The sequence below is a fragment of the Bombina bombina genome, chromosome 6, assembly GCF_027579735.1.
Source record: "Bombina bombina isolate aBomBom1 chromosome 6, aBomBom1.pri, whole genome shotgun sequence".
Taxonomy (NCBI): Eukaryota; Metazoa; Chordata; class Amphibia; order Anura; family Bombinatoridae; genus Bombina; species Bombina bombina.
In genome coordinates, this window is record NC_069504.1 from 871,523,822 (window position 1) to 871,544,007 (window position 20,186).

Sequence of the window (20,186 nt, forward strand, 5' to 3'; positions counted from 1 at the left end):
TACCATCTTAAAAATATTACCACCTTAAAAGGACTAATTGAATTGGGAAGGAGGAATAAAAGGATATCTAGAACCGCTAAGAGTGACTCTTGAAAAAGCCACAGGGGCGTGGCGAAACGTACGTCGAGATTAAGCATCTGGTAATACGTCACAGGGAAGGGTGTGTACTGCAAGGACTTTGGCTGTTTTACGATACATTATATCAATCTGTTGCCATTTGACATGATAACTTATTGTAACCCGCATGTTGCAACATTTTTTCATTGTAACCCAGAGTGACTAATTTTTGCCAGATTGCATTTGTTTTATAACTTTTATACTTTTAATAAATATATTGACTGGAAGCGGTTCCGGACTTCTTTTGCCTAGGCTTAACCTGATAGCCACAAAAGTCAAGGTCTGCATTAATAGTGGAGCTTTAAAATAGCTCCCAAAAAGTGTGAGTAATATTTCAATCATTGACCATTCAAATTGTGTTGTAGCAATATTACACTATTGATATATTCTCTTTTTTTCTTGGAGATTCGGAAGTTTGTGAAAACAACACATATACAAATACAGCTGATCCTGACAGCTTTGCAATCAGGACTGCCTTTACACCTGAGCTGACAATAGCTCAGGCATATGTGAGTATTTCACTATTTTGTGTTTTTTTCTATTTTCTCTATGTGAGGAACTGAGGACCTTCAATTTGATATCCCTTTTTATTACATTTATTAACATTATTATTTTTGTTTGTGATTTGAGTTATTTATTTTTATCAATGTATATAATTGGTTGGAGTGATGTAAAGCACACCACCACCTGACTCTGGAGCACTGGAAATGTGTTTTCTGGAGCAATTAATCACTTTTCTCTATGTGGAAGACTGATGGAAGAATCTGGGTGTAGCGGATCCTAGAAGCATGCAGGATCGATAATAGTCTGGGGCTATTTTTCACTGTTTGGGATAGGCATCTTAGTTCCAGTGAAGTGTCATCTTAAAGCTACAGGATACAAAGATATTTTAGACAACTGATGCTTCAAACTTTGTGGCAATAGTTTGGGGAAAGCCTTTTTCTGTTCCAGCATGCCTGTGCCCCTGTGCACAAAGTGAGGTCCAGGAAGACATAGTTTGATGAGTTGGATGTGGAGAAACTCGAATGGCCCTGACCTCAACCCCATTAAACACATTTGGGATGAATTGGGATGCCGAATGTGAGTAAGACTCTCACATCCAACATCAGTGCTTGACTTAAAAAAATTTCTTTTGGCTAAATGGGCACAATTCCCACAGACACATTCCATTCTTTCACTCTCTCCACTCTCTTGCCCTTCTTTTTCCACATTATACCATAGCTCCCATTTTCCCATTTACCTCTCCCTCTTATACTTTCCCATTACTATCTCTTCCCTCTCTATCTCTTCCCATTGATATATCTTCCCTTTCTCTCCCCCTTTCTCTATTCATTATCTTCCCCCATTCTCTACTCAGTCCAATTTTGGTATTGTCAATCTCTATTCTTTTTTCACTCTCTATTTCTCTCCTCTCTTTCTACATTTGTTTCCATCTCCACTCTCTCTTTTTCTCTCCCTCTCTGTTTTTCTCCATTTTCTCTCTCCCTCATTATTACTGAGGGATCTGATGCACAAGATTTGCACCTCACCTATGCACTCACAAACTTTAGTGTTGCCTCTGTAAACAGATCAATGTGTCTCCTATTCAGAATATATATGATAAAAGCTGCACTATAGCAAATATGGTATTCCACCGTTTACAGAATAAGAAAAAATAGCACAAATTTTCTCGGGGTCTAGTTTGATGCCATCCCCATTGATAATATGCCCAAAGTAACATAATTCAGTTTTCCTAAAATGACATTATTCTTTATTTAACTTCAGCCCAGACTCTTTGATAGCCTGCAGCACACAACTTAAACGCTGATCATGCTCCTCCGCTGTAGACTCATACACTAGAATGTCATCCATGACGACTGCCGTGCCCACGTGGTCACGTAGGAGAGAACTCATTTCCCTTTGAAAGATTTCAGGAGCAGAGGATAACCCAAAGGGGAGTCTGCAGAAGCAAAACCGACCTACCGGTGTAATAAAGGTAGTCAGTTTGCGGCACTTTGGATCTAGGGATATCTGCCAAAAGCCGCTAGAAGCGTCCAATGTAGAAAAGAACTTCGCCCCAGCCAACTTTGGAGCTATATCTTCTAATGTCGGCAGCACAAATCTCTCTCTCTTCACTGCCTCATTCAACCTTTTCAGGTCCACACAGATGCGCACCTTTCCATTTTTCTTTGCAACAGGAACAATGGGGGCACACCAATCAGTTGCTTCAACAACCTCTTCAATAACCCCCATAGATTTCATGCGCATAAGCTCCTTCTCCACTTGAGGCATGAGCGGGAACGGAATTCTACGGGGAGTAGAAATACTGTATGGGACTGCATCACTTTTAAGTGCTATACGGACTGGCTTGCAATTCAGTAGGCCCAATTCGCCAAACATATCTTCGGAGATCTCATTCACTCTGGCCACTAGGCCCAAGTCACAGGCTGCTTTTCTGCTCAATAAATTGCTAACACACTGACCTCGAATCACATGCACCCACATAGTGAATTTCCTTTGCTTGTACTCACAGCTGGCAAGAAATTTCCCCGCACAATCAATGCGGCCACCAGGACTATGGACATTTGTAGTAACCTTTGCCAGCTGGGGCTGTTGAGGCAGTTTCATAAATGCAGCAAGAGACATTACAGTGATATCTGCTCCTGTGTCAATCTTAAAATCAACTTTGGCTCCCATTACAGTAAAGGTAACCTTCCAATCTTCCTCTGAGCTTGGCCGTTCCACAACAGACCCCATAAAAGACACTTCCTGACCCTCTTAGTCACTATCCACCTGCATCTCCTTAATGTATTCAGTTTTACACACCACTTCAAAATGGCCCATTCTGTTACATTTTCTGCATTTTTTTTTGAACAGTATATAACAAATAGGTTACAGGAAAAATGAACAACATAAATTACACCCTGACTTGAACATCGGGGTAGACTACCCTAGTCCACAGTGACCATTGGATTATTCTGCCCATACTTCCAGTCACTGTTCTAGCTAAAGTTAGTCCCGATATCGGGCCGGAAGTTTCACCACCCTTCCGCTTGATGTAACTTTGCATGAACCATTCTCTGATACAGAAGAAGGTGAATAAGAGTCCGCTGGAGGCAAAGACCTATCCCCACTGTGATCTTACTGAAGGGAAGGCACCCCTTTTAGAACAGGGGATCCCACCGGCTGTGGTACTGAGGCATCCAGTTCCAAACTCTCAGGTACAGGCTGAAGATGTTTTCGGTTACGGCGTGTAACTGTCCCTCCATCAGTAAGGACTACATAAGACCTTGGTTCTGGAGAGCGTCCAATTACCGTAGCAGGCGTCTTCCATTTCTTCTCATTATCCAGTTTAATTCTGACACTTTTAGGGCCTGACAGAATGTCTCCTGTCGTAGAAGAAACGATATGCCTTTTTGGCCTCTTCATCCCTCCTAAGGACTTCGTCCCGAGGAATAGAGCCAGTCGGCTTGAAGACACCCACTGAGGGTAAGGTGGTGTGAATCTGGAGTCCTAGCATCAGCTGTGCCGGGCTAAACCTGGTGGCTTGGATGGGCGTTGCCCTATAGGACAAGAGGGCTAGGTACGGCTCAGACTGCTTTAAAATGAACTTTGTTGTTTGAACTGCCCTTTCAGCCATTCCGTTGGCCTGTGAGTAATGTGGACTTGATGTGGAAAGTACAAAGTCATATTCCCTACTGAAAGCACTGAATTCTGCAGAAGCGAACTGCATGCCATTATCACTCACCAGCTCCATTGGAATGCCCCACCGGGCGAACAAGCTCTTCAAACGAATGATAACGGCTTGACTTGTGATATCAATCAAAGGTGCAATTTCCAAATACCTGGAATAGTAGTCGATCACAACAAGGAACTTTTTCCCGTGCAGTTCACACAAATCAGCAGCTATTTTCTGCCACGGCCCTGCAGGCAGCGGAGTAGAAATCAAGGGCTCCCTTCTCTGAGTAGGCCGGCGTTCCCGGCAAAAGGCACATTTAGACACGTGATTTGCAATGTCGGAGCTGATCCCAGGCCACCACACAGCTGTAGCTGCCCTTTCTCTGCACTTCGTAATACCTAAGTGGCCATCGTGAATCCTGTTTAACATCTCCTTCCTCATGCTGACAGGAATGACGATGCGGTCCTGTGGAACAGCATCAACCCCTCCAGCTCCGTGAGCTGCGACCTCTCTGACTGGTAAGAACTTAAAAACAACCAAGCTGCCCGACTCTCGGGCCAGCCATCTTTTATGTACTTTATAACCTCTTGCAGATCTGTGTCCAAATATGTCTCTTTCTTTATTTCTTCCAGTTTCCTTGAAGAAATGGACTTTGAGGCCAGAACCGAATCAACATACACTTTCACGTCCGATTCGGTTGAAGACTCTTCAGCAGCATCCAGCGGGAGCCTGAATAGTGTATCTGCCACAACCAGTTTCCACAGCATATACACTGCCTGAACATTGAACCTGAGTAGTCTCATTAAAAGTCTCTGGCACCTTAAGGGTGTTTTGTCGATATCGTAGGAGTTGATTAGAGGGACGAGCGGTTTATGATCAGTCTCTAGATTAAATTTCTCCAAACCTAAAAGGTAACGCTGAAAGTGCTCACAGGCCCAAACCGCATCCAGGCACTCTTTCTCAATTTGAGTGTATTTTGACTCAGCAGCCGTCAGTGTGCAGGAACAGTAGGCGATGGGCTGTCGTTTATTTTCATTTAACTGCAGGAGAGCAGCCCCCAACCCATAACTGCTTGCATAAGCACTAACCACAGTCTTTTTGGAAGGGTCGTAGAACCCCAGCACTGGGGCAGACCCCAGCAGGGACTTGGCCTGCATAAAGGATTTTTCTTGTGAAGGTCCCCAGACCCAGGCAACGTCTTTCTTTAGCAACTCTGTGATAGGGTGTAGAAGTGTGGATAAATCTGGTAGAAACTTGCCCACATAATTTACAAGGCCCAATATTTGTCTTAGCTCATGTACATCAGAAGAACTTTTCATCTGTTTAATAGCACAAATTTTCTCGGGGTCTGGTTTGATGCCATCCCCATTGATAATATGCCCAAAGTAACATAATTCAGTTTTCCTAAAATGGCATTTTTCTTTATTTAACTTCAGCCCAGACTCTTTGATAGCCTGCAGCACAAAACTTAAACACTGATCATGCTCCTCCGCTGTAGACCCATACACTAGAATTTCGTCCATGATGACTGCCGTGCCCACGTGGTCACTTAGGAGAGAACTCATTTCCCTTTGAAAGATTTGAAGAGCAGAGGATATCCCAAGGGGACTCTGCAGAAGCAAAACCGACCTACCGGTGTATCTGCCAAAAGCCGCTAGAAGCGTCCAATGTAGAAAATAACTTCGCCCCAGCCAACTTTGGAGCTATATCTTCTAATGTCGACAGCACAAATCTCTCTCTCTTCACTGCCTCATTCAACCTTTTCAGGTCCACACAGATTTTTTCAGGTCCACACAGATGCGCACCTTTCTGTTTTTCTTTGCAACAGGAACAATGGGGGCACACCAATCAGTTGCTTCAACAACCTCTTCAATAACCCCCATAGACTTCATGCGCATAAGCTCCTTCTCCACTTGTGGCATGAGCGGGAACGGAATTCTACGGGGAGTAGAAATACTGTATGGGACTGCATCACTTTTAAGTGCTATACGGACTGGCTTGCAATTCAGTAGGCCCAATTCGCCAAACATATCTTCGGAGATCTCATTCACTCTAGCCACTAGGCCCAAGTCACAGGCTACTTTTCTGCTCAATAAATTGCTAACACACTGACCTCGAATCACATGCACCCACATCGTGAATTTTCTTTGCTTGTACTCACAACTGGCAAGAAATTTCCCCGCACAATCAATGCGGCCACCAGGACTATGGACATTTGTAGTAACCTTCGCCAGCTGGGGCTGTTGAGGCAGTTTCATAAATGCAGCAAGAGACATTACAGTGATATCTGCTCCTGTGTCAATCATAAAATCAACTTTGGCTCCCATTACAGTAAAGGTAACTTTCCAATCTTCCTCTGAGCTTGGCCGTTCCACAACAGACCCCACAAAAGACACTTCCTGACCCTCTTTGTCACTATTCACCTGCATCTCCTTAATGTATTCAGTTTTACACACCACTTCAAAATGTCCCATTCTGTTACATTTTCTGCATCTTTTATCTCTGGCCGGGCATATAGCACTCTGATCATGGGCACGGTTGCACCGTGTGCATCAGGCATGCTGCGCCCATCCACTTCTAGGTCTATCCGTTATTTTCGATCTACCGCTCACACTGTGCCTTTCACTAGCAGTTTTCCTGAACTGTTGCACTTCATCCACAATACTCTCAGACCTCAGATCAGCACTTTGCTTTTTCACCAGTTCACTCTGGCGGGCCATCCTAATAGCCCCATCTAATGTTAAATCAGGCTCTAACTGCAGCTTCAGTGAGACTTCAGCATCTGCAATTCCAATAACTATTCTGTCTCTGATTTGCTCTTCTTTAGCAACACCAAACTCACAGAATTCAGCTAGTTCATACAGGCTGCAAACAAATGACTCCACAGATTCTCCCACACGCTGATTACGTTTGTGAAAACAAGCTCTCTCATGAATCACATTTCTTTTGGGCACAAAGTGGGCACTGAGTTTATCCATAACTATATCAAAGTTAAATTCTTCCCCTTCTTGGAAATTAAAAGCATTGAACACTGGCTCCACATCCTTCCCCATGGAGTATAAAAGAGAATTAACTTGTACTTCACCTCACTCTCCTTGTTCAGTTTGGAAGCAATCCTGAAGCGCTGAAACTGCTGACGCCATGTGGGCCAAGCTGCAGGCTGAGAGAAGTCAAAAGGCTCAGGTGGTTTAAACTTTGACATCGTCATCGATCAGGAACAGAAGTGCAGGCAAGAACTTCTGACACCATGTCATGAGATGCAGAACATATGCAGGACACAGCAATGATGGTACCACTCTATTTTATTACAGAGCATAGAAACATACATCTAGTCAGGTTGATTTCACTAACTAACTGCGACACAGACAACCAGACCTAAGCCCCGCCCACAAACAGTGACATCACACCCTGCTCTCATCACAGAGGGGTTCCTTTATTCTCTCTGTACACAAAATTATGCAGTCACCTATGAAGGTTATCACTGGAGGAGGAGCAGCAGCATCAGTAGCAAGCTATGAAAAGAAATGCCAAATTCAGGTTGTACCCTTATCAAAGCCTGGCAGCACTGACATGGAGTGGGCATGTGAGGCCTAGTGTGTGAGGTCACAGCATGATCCTGGCCATTACCATTGCTTCAGGAGTAGTATAACACAACCCAAATGCCAACTTTCCATCATATAATAGAGCTATAGTGATTTTGGATCTGAGAATGGAAAGAACTGCCCCCCGCACTAGGCTAGGCCTTGATGTGACAGGGTGATTGCAAAGGCTGCAAAAAACTTGTTGTCATTGTATTCCATAGCATGACAAGTTACAAAAAGGTGTGCATGTGAGCCCTTGGTTGTATGTGATGTTGCAGGTGCAGCCTCAGACCAGACACTACAGTGAATATCCTTAAACAACAATACCAAATAGCACACTTGATTCACAAGAAAAGAGACAATTCTTTTGTGTTACAGGACACCAGCCAGGCCACACACGAGTTATCTATCTCTTTCTAAAGTGTCAAAACATTGCATTTGATGTGATCTACAGATTCTATATGTGTAGATGGACATACATATGTACGGAGATGTCCCAGTATTTGCTGCACTATTAAGTTTAAGGGGCCGATTTATCATTGGTCTGTCTGACATGATCCGTTCAGTGGATCATGTCCGATAGACATCGATGAATGCGACAGCATACACTGTCGTAATTTATCATTGCACAAGCAGTTCTTGTGAACTGCTTGTGCAATGTTTCCCCCTGCAGACAGGGCCGGACTGGGACCAAAAATAGGCCCGGGCATTTTAAGGCAAAGCAGCCCACATACATACACTCATAAGCACGCACACCACACACACTCATACTCATATGCACGCACACAACACACATGCACACAATATGCATGCACACCGTACACCACACATAAACACAATTATATGCATGGACAACATACATGCACACCACTGATACCCACACTCATAAGCATGCACACCACACATACAGACACACCACACACTCATGCACGCACAACACACATGTGCACGCACACCACACATACTCATATGCACGCAAACCACTCATACACCCACACTCATATGCATGCACAACATACATACACCCACGCTCATATGCATGCACACAACACATACCTACACTCACACTCGTATGCATGCACACACAACACATACACCCACATATGCACACAACACACAGTCGCATGCATTAATACCATATATATATATATATATCTGAAGCGGTTACAGTGGGCACTTTTCGTTCTACAAAAACACATAAAATACCAATGTATGAGATAAAAAAATGACAAGTCACATAAAATATAACTAAACAAAGGACCCATAGGTCACTTGAAACATGCTTGTAACTAGATTATATTTGGTACTCATAATGCAAAGTCTTTTTGATAGCTATCTCTCAAACTGGAAAGAGGAGTAAAGGGGTTCCCTCTACCTTATACCTAGCCCACAGGGCCCCACTACTTTATATTACAGATATATGTAATGTTATAGAGAGGTCCCCTTTGCCTCACACCCATATGTAATATTATGGAGAGGTTCCCCTCTAAGACACACACACCATATCCCCAGTACATTATCTAGAGATATATAATATTATGTAGTAGTTCCCTCTGACACACACACACACACACACACCATATCCCCAGTGCATTATACACAGATATATAATATTATATAGTAGTTCCCTCTGACACACACACAAACACACACCATATCCCCAGTGCATTATACACAGATATATAATATTATATAGTAGTTCCCTCTGACACACACACACACACACACACACTATATCCCCAGTGCATTATACACAGATATATAATATTATATAGTAGTTCCCTGTGACACACACACAAATATCCCCAGTATATTATATACAGATATATTATGTAGTAGTTCCCTCTGACACACACACACAGACACCATATCCCCAGTGCATTATACACAGATATATAATATTATATAGTAGTTCCCTCTGACACACACACAAACACACACCATATCCCCAGTGCATTATACACAGATATATAATATTATATAGTAGTTCCCTCTGACACACACACACACACACACACACTATATCCCCAGTGCATTATACACAGATATATAATATTATATAGTAGTTCCCTGTGACACACACACAAATATCCCCAGTATATTATATACAGATATATTATGTAGTAGTTCCCTCTGACACACACACACAGACACCATATCCCCAGTACATTATACACAGGTATATAATATTATGTAGTAGTTCCCTCTGACACACACACCATATCCCCAGTACATTATAAACAGATATATAATATTATATAGTAGCTCCCTCTGACACACACACACACCATATCCCCAGTACATTATACACAGGTATATAATATTATATAGTAGTTCCCTCTGACACACACACCATATCCCCAGTACATTATACACAGATATATAATATTAAGTAGTAGTTCCCTCTGACACACACACACACCATATCCCCAGTGCATTATACACAGATATATAATATTATATAGTAGTTCCCTCTGACACACACACACACACACACACACACACACACACCATATCCCCAGTGCATTATACACAGATATATAATATTATATAGTAGTTCCCTCAGGCACACACACACCATATCCCCAGTTAATTATACACAGATATATAATATTATATAATAGTTGCCTCTGACACACACACACACACACACACCATATCCCCAGTGCATTATACACAGATATATAATATTATATAGTAGTTCCCTCTGACACACACACAAATATCCCCAGTACATTATATACAGACATATTATGTAGTAGTCCCCTCTGACACACACACAGACACCATATCCCCAGTACATTATACACAGATATATAATATTATGTAGTAGTTCCCTCTGACACACACACACACACCATATCCCCAGTGCATTATACACAGATGTATAATATTATGCAGTAGTTCCCTCTGACACACACACACCATATTATCCCCAGTGCATTATATACAGTCTGATATAATATTATGTAGTAGTTCCCTCTGACACACACACCATATCCCCAGTGCATTATACACAGATATATATTATGTAGTAGTTCCCTCTGACACAGACACACACACCATATCCCCAGTAAATTATATAAAGTCTGATTTAATATTATGTAATAGTTCCCTTTTGACACACACACCATATCCCCACCCAGTACATTATATACAGATATAATATTATTATGTAGTAGTTCCCTTTGACACACACTGAAGTCCATGGCACCTGTAATCCCCATACGTGCAGCCCACAGCAGAGGAGAGACTCTCAGAGAACACCAGTGACTGCTATTGTACAAAGGCAGGCGGCCGGCCCAGCCAGGCCTACCTGGCCTAGTACTACAGGCTGCTTAGGCTGCCTAAGCAGCCTGTAGTACTAGCTAGGCCTGGAAGTTAGGCTATGAATCATATACAGTATATAGAACAGAACAACCTCCAACTACACCTCACCAACTCCAAAGAAAAGGTCCTCTCAGTCTCTGAGACCAAAATGACCTCCTACCTGCCCTGCAGCTGCTGGCCACCTGCTGAGTCGAATCCTCCTTGAGTCAATCATCATTGCTAGTGGCGCCGGCTGCACTCTAGCCCCCCGGAATGGATGCCCATGGTCTGGACTCGGAGTCACTCTGGAATCTGGAGATGGAGTGACTGACTGGAGTGGAGTCTACTATGGAGGACTCAGGCAGGCCTCAAGGGATCCACCCGGCCCGGCGGCAGCATGTTTCAGGGGCCTCCATACACTGACACCCACGTGACACACAGGCTGCTGCTGCCGCAGCACTAGTCTATCTGAAAGCCTCGCAGCCTGAGCCTCTCTATGTCACGTGGACCCGGCACGCGGCATGAGTGTAGTGCAGCCGCGTGCAGGGCATGTGTGTGACTGTGACGTCACTCGAAGTGCGCAGCTCAGCCTCAGAGTCCCAGGCCAGAAGTAGTGACTGTGAGCCTGTGCAAGTGTACATGCGGCTCGTCCGATACAAATGGGAATTATGTTGTACCACCAGTACTTGTAATTGTTTGTGTGCTGCAGCTTACTACAAAAAAAATAAAAAATTCTCAAAAAAAAATTAAAAAAAATTTGTATGCTGTGTGTGAGGTTGCAGTGGGGGGGCTAAACTACCCTGCGGCCTACCGGGCAAATGCCCGGTATGCCCTATGGCCAGTCCGGGCCTGCCTGCAGATCTAGCAGGGTGGGGGGGGTCAGTCAGCCCGATCGTATAAAATTGGGTGGATTGATGTCTGCAGCCTCAGAGCAGGTGGACCAGTTATGGAGCAGCTGTCTGAAGGCTCGAGCGGAAACAGGGGCATCAAGCTCCATTTGGAGCTTGATAATTCGGCCCCTTAGTCTTTATTACTTTTAACATTAGTTTGATTTCACTTAAAAACATTAGTTTAATGTTTAGTTTAATGTAAAATTTCTTATTATACTAACTAAATATTATACTAACTAAATATTATACAAACTGAACTTTTTTCAAAAGCTAAATTATATAACCATTGTAATCAACATTTAGAAGAATAATGCTAACTTGACTTGTGCGGCACTTAAAAATTCATTTCAGACTAATCATTTGGAACAAATATTCTGCAAAATTAGGCCTAGATTTGGAGTTTGGCGGTAGCCGTGAAAACCAGCGTTAGAGGCTCCTAACGCTGGTTTTAGGCTACCGCCGGTATTTGGAGTCATTCAAAAAAGGGTCTAACGCTCACTTTTCAGCCGCGACTTTTCCATACCGCAGATCCCCTTACGTAAATTGCGTATCCTATCTTTTCAATGGGATCTTTCTAACTCCGGTATTTAGAGTCGTGGCTGAAGTGAGCGTTAGAAATCTAACGACAAAACTCCAGCCGCAGAAAAAAGTCAGGAGTTAAGAGCTTTTTGGGCTAACGCCGGTTCATAAAGCTCTTAACTACTGTACTCTAAAGTACACTAACACCCATAAACTACCTATGTACCCCTAAACCGAGGTCCCCCCACATCGCCGCCACTCGATTAAATTTTTTTAACCCCTAATCTGCCGACCGCCACCTACGTTATACTTATGTACCCCTAATCTGCTGCCCCTAACACCGCCGACCCCTGTATTATATTTATTAACCCCTAATCTGCCCCCCACAACGTCGCCGCCAACTACCTACAATAATTAACCCCTAATCTGCCGAGCGGACCGCACCGCTACTATAATAAAGTTATTAACCCCTAATCCGCCTCACTAACCCTATAATAAATAGTATTAACCCCTAATCTGCCCTCCCTAACATCGCCGACACCTAACTTCAATTATTAACCCCTAATCTGCCAACCGGAGCTCACCGCTATTCTAATAAATGTATTAACCCCTAAAGCTAAGTCTAACCCTAACACTAACACCCCCCTAATTTAAATATAATTTTAATCTAACGAAATTAATTAACTCTTATTAAATAAATTATTCCTATTTAAAGCTAAATACTTACCTGTAAAATAAATCCTAATATAGCTACAATATAAATTATAATTACATTGTAGCTATTTTAGGATTTATATTTATTTTACAGGCAACTTTGTATTTATTTTAACCAGGTACAATAGCTATTAAATAGTTAAGAACTATTTAATAGTTACCTAGTTAAAATAATAACAAAATTACCTGTAAAATAAATCCTAACCTAAGTTACAAATAAACCTAACACTACACTATCATTAAAATTAATTAAATAAAATTAAATACAATATCTACAAATAACTACAATGAAATAAACTAACTAAAGTACAAAAAATAAAAAAGAACTACGTTACAAAAAATAAAAAAATATTTACAAACATAAGGAAAATCTTACAACAATTTTAAACTAATTAAACCTACTCTAAGCCCCCTAATAAAATAACAAAGCCCCCCAAAATAACAAAATGCCCTACCCTATTCTAAATTACTAAAGTTAAAAGCTCTTTTACCTTACCAGCCCTGAACAGGGCCCTTTGCGGGGCTTGCCCCAAGAAGTTCAGCTCTTTTGCCTGTAAAAAAAAACATACAATACCCCCCCCCCAACATTACAACCCACCACCCACATACCCCTAATCTAACCCAAACCCCCCTTAAATAAACCTAACACTAAGCCCCTGAAGATCATCCTACCTTGTCTTCACCATACCAGGTTCACCGATCGGTCCTGGCTCCAAAATCTTCATCCAACCCAAGCGGGGGCTGGCGATCCATAATCCGTCTGAAGTCTTCTATCATCCGGCGGCTGAAGAGGTCCAGAAGAGGCTCCAAAGTCTTCAACCTATCCGGGAAGAAGAGTAGATCCGGACTGGCAACCATCATCTTCCAAGCGGCATCTTCTATCTTCATCCGATGAGGACCGGCTCCATCCTGAAGACATCCACCGCGGACCCATCTTCATCCGGCGACGTCCAACTGAAGAATGACGGTTCCTTTAAGGATTCTATCAGCCAATCGGAATTAAGGTAGGAATATTCTGATTGGCTGATGGAATCAGCCAATCAGAATCAAGTTCAATCCGATTGGCTGATCCAATCAGCCAATCAGATTGAGCTCGCATTCTATTGGCTGTTCTGATCAGCCAATAGAATGCGAGCTCAATCTGATTGGGTGATTGGATCAGCCAATCGGATTGATCTTGATTCTGATTGGCTGATTCCATCAGCCAATCAGAATATTCCTACCTTAATTCCGATTGGCTGATAGAATCCTATCAGCCAATCGGAATTCGAGGGACGCCATCTTGGATGACGTCCCTTAAAGGAACCGTCATTCTTCAGTTGGACGTCGCCGGATGAAGATGGGTCCGCGGTGGAGGTCTTCAGGATGGAGCCGGTCCTCATCGGATGAAGATAGAAGATGCAGCTTGGAAGATGATGGTTGCCGGTCCGGATCTACTCTTCTTCCCGGCTAGGATGAAGACTTTGGAGCCTCTTCTGGACCTCTTCAGCCGCCGGATGATAGAAGACTTCGGCCGGATTATGGATCGCCAGCCCCCGCTTGGGTTGGATGAAGATTTTGGAGCCAGGACCGATCGGTTATACCCGGTGAGGTGAAGATAAGGTAGGAAGATCTTCAGGGGCTTAGTGTTAGGTTTATTTAAGGGGGGTTTGGGTTAGATTAGGGGTATGTGGGTGGTGGGTTGTAATGTTGGGGGGGGGGTATTGTATGTGTTTTTTTACAGGCAAAAGAGCTGAACTTCTTGGGGCATGCCCCGCAAAGGGCCCTGTTCAGGGCTGGTAAGGTAAAAGAGCTTTGAACTTTAGTAATTTAGAATAGGGTAGGCCATTTTTTATTTTGGGGGGCTTTGTTATTTTATTAGGGGGCTTAGAGTAGGTGTAATTAGTTTAAAATTGTTGTAAGATTTTCCTTATGTTTGTAAATATTTTTTTATTTTTTGTAACTTAGTTCTTTTTTATTTTTTGTACTTTAGTTAGTTTATTTCATTGTGGTTATTTGTAGATATTGTATTTAATTAATGTATTGATAGTGTAGTGTTAGGTTTAATTGTAGGTAATTGTAGATATTTTATTTAATTAATTTAATGATAGTGTAGTGTTAGGTTTAATTGTAACTTAGGTTAGGATTTATTTTACAGGTAATTTTGTTATTATTTTAACTAGGTAACTATTAAATAGTTCTTAACTATTTAATAGCTATTGTACCTGGTTAAAATAAATACAAAGTTACCTGTAAAATAAATATAAATCCTAAAATAGCTACAATGTAATTATAATTTATATTGTAGCTATATTAGGATTTATTTTACAGGTAAGTATTTAGCTTTAAATATGAATAATTTATTTAATAAGAGTTAATTAATTTCGTTAGATTAAAATTATATTTAAGTTAGGGGGGTGTTAGTGTTAGGGTTAGACTTAGCTTTAGGGGTTAATACATTTATTAGAATAGCGGTGAGCTCCGGTCAGCAGATTAGGGGTTAATAATTGAAGTTAGGTGTCGGCGATGTTAGGGAGGGCAGATTAGGGGTTAATACTATTTATTATAGGGTTAGTGAGGCGGATTAGGTGTTAATAACTATATTATGATAGCGGTGCGGTCCGCTCGGCAGATTAGGGGTTAATAAGTGTAGGCAGGTGGAGGCGACGTTGTGGGGGGCAGATTAGGGGTTAATAAATATAATATAGGGGTCGGCGGTGTTAGGGGCAGCAGATTAGGGGTACATAAGGATAATGTAAGTAGCGGCGGTTTACGGAGCGGCAGATTAGGGGTTAAAAATAATATGTAGGGGTCAGCGATAGCGGGGGTGGCAGAATAGGGGTTAATAAGTGTAAGGTTAGGGGTGTTTAGACTCGGGGTACATGTTAGGGTGTTAGGTGCAGACGTAGGAAGTGTTTCCCCATAGAAAACAATGGGGCTGCGTTAGGAGCTGAACGCGGCTTTTTTGCAGGTGTTAGGTTTTTTTTCAGCTCAAACAGCCCCATTGTTTTCTATGGGGGAATCCTGCACGAGCACGTTTTTGAGGCTGTCCGCGTCCGTAAGCAACTCTGGTATCGAGAGTTGCAGTTGCGTTAAAAATGCTCTACGCTCCTTTTTTGGAGCCTAACGCGGCCATTCTGTGGACTCTCAATACCAGAGTTATTTTAGAGGTGCGGCCAGAAAAAAGCCAGCGTTAGCTACGCGGGTCGTTACAGACAAAACTCTAAATCTAGCCGTATGTTTTTAAGAGTATTTTTTGCTGTACTGTTTGGCTTTCAATTCATTAAAAAAAAGAAAAGCATGCTGAATATTCGTAAATATTTACATTCATTTTTGTTAAAACAATTATAAATGTTCTCTACTCACTTTGATACTAACCAGTAGCTCGTTGGGAAAAAGCGCTAATTCTCTTCTTCTTCATAAACTCCTGGGCTGCACTAACGCTCCTATAAGCGTGGCTCCTCAGCGTGCTACAGGTATATTAGCCCAGTGGATCCCTTCTTCTTTAGCACAGGATAAGGGATCTTCTTCACAGGCTCCAGGGCCTAATTCTAACATTAGAGCGACCATCAACTCTGTAAAGAAAGTTTTATTAACACCTCCTGCACCTATGCTAGAGGACAAGGGATCCTCCATGCTATTGTACCTGTATTGTGCTAGGGAGACATGCTAACGCTGCCCAAGAGTCTATGAAGAAGAAGAAGATTAACATGGCTCCCCAGCACGCTACAGGTAAGTAATAAAACTAATTTAAAGCATAACAAATATACTCATGAATTATATTTGTTAACAAAAGGATGCAGGCACTACTCAGTGTGTTGCAAATAAAAAAATTACCTTTATTAGTCTTCTTAAAAAAGCAAAACAATCCAAACTAACGACAGACACACAGACAAGAGGAACAGATGGCCTGACATGTTTCGCGCCCCCCTAGTGGTGCTTAATCATAGGCTGCCATGTTTGAGGATGGGTATCCCTTATATAGGGATTTGTTATCCCCTCCCTCACAAACAAAGCACAGTTAAAAACAATATTATAAAAATAGATACATTTTCCGATGGGTCACTTGAAAATAGAATCAAAAACCTGGTATATAAATTATAATTATGTGATGATACAGAATGAATTTTTTTTTTTATAATTTTTTTTAATAATTTTTATTGAGGAACTAAAGAATACAAAAGTCAGGTATACATATAAATATATAGTTGAAAACGTTACAAACAATATGCTTATTGTACAATCATGCTATAGCCACAAGTATATAAGTAATTATATAAAGTTAAATATAGAATATTTTGATATTTGTCCTCAATTATAAAAATATTAAAGGACAGCATGGATGTTAAGGTATACATTTAATTTAGAACCTTTTTTATCAGAAATTTTAATTTTCTGTAGAGTAAGCTGTATGCATATAGATAACATATATAAAAGAGTTAAAGATTACTCAGTTTATACCCAAAATAGTGTGTAAAAAGTTAAACATTAAACTATGGATCCAATTATATAAGCACTGTTAATGTATGTTCAAACTTATAGGAGCCATTCAAACTCGGGTATCTGATTAAAAACTTAAAATTTAACTTAACGGTATTGCTGATCAGCCATGCTAAGCTGGGTAGGGGAGATAGATAAAGTCAGCACTATGATAGAATTCAAGAATTGCTATAGTGGTTGCGGTATAGGCAAGACAAACCGCAAAGTTAATCCTCCTAGACTAGGAGGCCTATTATTGTGGGGGGAGGAGGTGGTAAATTAAATAGGTTAAACAGGGTATATTAGAGAATCATACATTTCTAGGGGGTGCAAGATAAGCTACTGCATCCTAACTTAAAATAGGTTACAATCAAACAGTTCTAAAAGCTTGATATATAGTATGTCTCCAAATAAAAGCAAGGTAAACTGTTGCATCATGACTCAGAATAAGCAAGCTTCAACATTCCTAAGAGGCATATCCATAAAGAAAGTCTTGCAAGCAAATGAGTTACTAGTGGGTAAGTAGAAATTAGCTAATTACACGTAAGGTTGATGTAATTGATATAGGCCACAAATGATAGCAGTAGTGCACGTCCAGCCTGCCCTAGAGGCATGTCAAATTCTTTAAATAAATGTTGTGTGTTACAATATGGCGATGGTCACAGACCACTTTATGCATTTTAAATCTAACACATATATGCTGCCTGTTCTTTTGCCACACGTCCAAGACATCTACTAAGACCCATCAAACCTTAGTAATGAACAGTCATCTGGGGCTACTAATTACTGGTATGCTCCAGTTGACTAATACATCCCCAGTCTATATGTAAACTACAAACTTTATCCATAGATAAGAAAGTGGAAAGGCTCAGACATCTCGGCCGCAGACATCCAAGCTCCTAGGCACATTCACAAAATAGAACAATATATGGATACACAGCTGGGGACACCAGGTCAAGCATCACATTAGTTGTCTGTGACTATTATTTATGTAAATAAAGCAAAGAAACAGCTAAGTGTGGCAGACCAGCACATGCTAAGATTATTAGAGAGCTAGCTAGGCTAAGTAAGATATTTCACAACTTATTTCATACCGGGCTACATAGATATCTCCTAGAGGGAGCACTAGGTACTAGGTACTAGGCACTAGTAGGCTGGTTCTGGCAAGTAACATGTCTTTTACTATAAAATACTAACAAACTCAACCAAAAATAACATAAAGAGAGATAGATGTACCTACAAAAGTTCTATGTTTGCAAAGTGTTTTGTGAGACTTTTAACCATTTCAGAATGGAGCCGGTGCTAGAGAACCATATATTAAATTTAAGCTTGTTCAAAGATGTTGGGGAGTTTGAATGAGACACAGGAATTGCACATAAGCTAAAGTAGGTCTCTAAGTGATATTTATCAAAGGTAGCCCAATCAGGCCAGAAGGCCATCTTTAGTAACGTACCCCTAGAGGGGGAATCCCAACACACATCACTGAGCTACCGGTACACAAACAATGTAATAATAGGCTCATTATATCTTGTACTGAAAATAGTAATGCGTATATTGTAAACAGCAAGGACCATAATCAGCCGCAACACATGCATATGGGGGACAATCAAAATCAGTATCTCTTAGTGCCAAGGTGGTTTTAGCAAATTAAAGGCACAACACAGAAAAAACATAAGGCGTAAGAAGGTAAATCACAATAAGTCCATCTGACATCGACAGAAAAACTCTGTATCAAAGTAACCATGATACTATCAGTGAGTGTCCTGTAGATTATCAGTCAAAAGAAGGGAGACTTAAACATACGGAGAACTCATCTCCCACTTACTGTGGGAAGCCCTGCTGCTTTAGCCAATGCCGACTGCGTGAAGGGAACAGTAAACTGGACAATGGGCACATTGCAAGTGCAGCCATGCTCGCATATCCCCTCTTGCGGTATATTATCGGGTCTGTGCCCTCCGCCACTCCAGATTTCAGATAGACCTCTCTTATAGGATGAACCCCAGTTGTAGGGAGTAGCTCGTCTAAACTGTGAAACATCTTCTTAAAGTCATAAAGTAGTGCATGTGCCTGTGAGTAAAAATTTTCCATGTTTGGGCATATGAAAAAGAGTTCCATGTAGATCAGGCTGCGTCTCTTAGGCCTACAGTCACTATCGCCTTGTGGCCAATCCAATCGATTAGGGTCTCAGAAGTTGCCGCAGTAGCTATATAAAAATTTGCCAACTGGGTTTTTAAAGTGGCTGCTTACCCTATTTGTAAGTGTAGTTCAGGAACTTTGCTTGGATCTGGGAAATATAGCCCTAAATCAACTTGTTTATCAGGAGCTCATGAACTGTACGTCTTGTCTCTTCTGTGGCTGGCTCCGCCCCCATACAGAATGAATTTTAAAGGTAGAATTATATTTGTTACACTTTAAATTGGTTAATGCATTCATAAAAAACAAAACAAATATCTGCATTTTTGTTATAAATTGTGAGCTAACTCTGCTAGAAGTACGTTTTTTTGCACACGTCGGATACCGAGCATATTACAAGTTGAAAGTTAAACAGCCTACCCATGCATAAACCCGATCATGTTTAACCAAGCACGCAAACCCAACATAAATTATTAAGGGCCAGATTACAAGTGGAACGCTAAATATTGCTTTCATGATTTGCGCTCCACTCTGTAATACCAGCACATGCTAATGTGCGCTGGTATTACAAGTTCACAGTAATGCAAACGCGAGACTGCATCAGAACGCAAGACTGTGTCAGAACACCAGGCAGCAAAGGGGGTAAGTAGCACAGCAATAGCATCAAACTTAAGTATATATGTATATGATTATACTAATATATATTTATGTGTTAATATGTGTATATAAAGAAAATTTGATAATAGAAGTAAATTGGAAAGTTTTGTAAAATGTTATGCTGTCTGAATCATGAAAGAAAGTTATTTC